Below are 2,767 nucleotides of genomic sequence, written 5' to 3' on the forward strand. Positions count from 1 at the left end.
CATAGTCGAGTTTTTCCGAGATAGAAGAGACTAAATTGCTCAGTTTGAGGGGGAATTCAGTGGTACGACGCCAGAATTTGCAAAAATGAGGGGGGATAAAAATTTCAAATGAAATTCCAGCATTTTTGAAATTCATGACACTGCAACAGTATTCGGGCGGTTCAGACTTCAGGATTGTCTAGAGATGCATAGGTTCTAGGTTTGTGATTTCGTGATCCTTGTAATTTCAGACTCTACAGATCAGGGTCAGATTGATGTCTTAGGGTTTGAGTCCCGGATTTCGTCAAGTCGGTCAGCTGGATTAGCATCAGGAGGTGCATCTGTATTATGGATACGTATAAGATATCACAGACGTGTGATAGTCTAAAGTATCAGAATGATTAATCTTCGAGCAGATGAATTGTTTTTCGGACTAACCACTGGGGAATGATGATGTTAGTTGATTAAGTTGCTGCCGGAACTAGCGAAGAAGACTATACATCTGTTATCGTGACTGAAGAGGAAGAATGTGAATCTGATCGTGGATGAACGTTTCTAAGATCTGAATGTGTTACAAGATAATTCGTTATCCGATGAAGATATGCTGATTGTGAAGAATACCGTTTATACGGTCCAATCATTCTTACGGTGCTTAAAAGTGATCACGGAAAACAGGATGTCAGATCTTCAGGGGGAATTATTGATTTGAAGTTGATTAGTGGGGAATTTGAAGTTTCTCTGAATTGCCGGTTGAGTTTTTGTACATTCTTAGATCGAGCAAGCGGAACACGAGATCGTGGTGCTAAAAGGTTATATCAAACCTTGAACTTGGATGTGGCTAAAGCTGAAACAGGGCTTGCTGCATTGATTAGTTCAAATTGGTGAATGTTTGTGAAGATTGCAGTTTTGGCAAATCAGAGGAGGAGTCATGAACTGTGAAACAAAGACCTGAAGATTCATTTCAGGGGGAATTGGTGCATAACATTGTCAAAAGCAAACCTGGATCATCAATCAAGGGGGAATCTATTGCAGATTTCAAGATGTCTGATTGAAGTTGCAGAATATGTGAAGTTGTAGAATATTTAAACACAACTCAAGGTTTTGTAACGATTCGACAGTGACAGCCAATGGGGAATCTGTTGGTGCATATTTCGTATGTTTGCCATTGTACGAATAGCTAGATAGGGCGTGTGTTAAATATTGTATAGAATAGTGAAAAGTTGGACACGATCGGATGGACAACAGAATGTCCAAACCCCATCTGCTATAGTTTTCGATATTGTAAAAGTCCATCCGGATGGATGGAGTCCATCCGGATGGATGGACATAGGTTCATTCGGACGAATAGGCTTTGCCTATAAATAGGGAGTTGGGGTTCCCATTTGGACAAGCATTTGGATCCCTGAGAGGACATGCTGTCCAACTGGTCTCACGGTGCTGTAATGTTGGATTATCAATGGAGACTAGATTATAAGTGATTGCTTGGTGTTGTTTCTATCTTCTACTCATTTCTTATCATCGAACCGATCATCTTGGGACCAAAGCTCCGTCAAACTCGACGTTTCTTGGAATCATAGAAGTCTAGTGGGTGGCATAGCAGATTAGATCATCCATCTGATTAGATTTTAGCTGTGTTAAAAGAGAGTCTTGATGTGTAACGCCCTGCGTTTTCAAACATCCTACATTTAGAAACCTTACGTGAAATTCTATCTTTGGAAATCTTGTGTTCTTATAACCATTCTTTCATCGTAATCGTTGTAAAATACGGAACTTGCTTCGTAAATAAAACTTATACATTACACTTTTTACCTAGTTAAACCATGTTTTATTTCATATTTCACCTTGTTACAAGTTAGGGGAAACATTGTTGCATATTATTACACAACTTAATTAACAAAATTACTCATTATAATGTTTTAAAAAAAATAAAAAAAATAAAGAAATATGGCAGCCCAATTCAGCAAAATTCAGCCCCATATAGTTGGGTTTTGTGGGCTAGTTTCAAGGTGTAACCCCTTCTAAACACTTCCAAAGCCCAACCCATTGAAACCCTAATCCTTCCCCCTATAAATACCACTTATAACCAGCCTCCCTACCACTTTTGCAACCCTAAAAACTCACAAAACATCCACCAAACCGTAGCCCCGAAATAGTCCATAAACTTTCTGTTTGTTTTTATGTTCATCAAAAACTTGTTTAAACCTATGCAACTTGTGTCTAACACATCTCATACCTATGTCCTAATGCTTACAACTTATCCCATGGTTGGTTAAGCTTAAAAACAAGGTTGAGACATTTAAAATCAGAGGATTAAACCTCATAAACTTGGTGTTTTGTTTAGGGTTTTTAACCCACAAGTCATGTCAAACTTTGTCTTTGATACATGAGTGATTATGGAACAACTTGGGTTGTCCAAACATACAATCCTCACATGATTTGATGATTTCTCTTAGTTAGTGTGTATATTTCTTATTCTTTATTGTATGTTCATGACCCTCCTTGGTTGTTTTTTTTACATCAAGTGTAGTGGTGAACACATAGAGGTGCCTAAATGGAAGACTTGATCTTCCTACCTCCTACATGACTTCTATGACATTTAGAGGTACCAAAATGAAGATTTTAATCTTCTACCTCATGCTTGAACTATTGGACATATATTATATAACCTAAATATATTATTCGAATAATCGAATCTTTGATGATGAACTAGTGTTCATATGTCGGGGTACTAGATTACATCATCCTAGACTATGATAACTTGTCACGATTCTAATGGAACCTTGTTCCA

This window comes from Helianthus annuus, chromosome 1 (genome assembly GCF_002127325.2).
Source record: "Helianthus annuus cultivar XRQ/B chromosome 1, HanXRQr2.0-SUNRISE, whole genome shotgun sequence".
Taxonomy (NCBI): domain Eukaryota; kingdom Viridiplantae; phylum Streptophyta; class Magnoliopsida; order Asterales; family Asteraceae; genus Helianthus; species Helianthus annuus.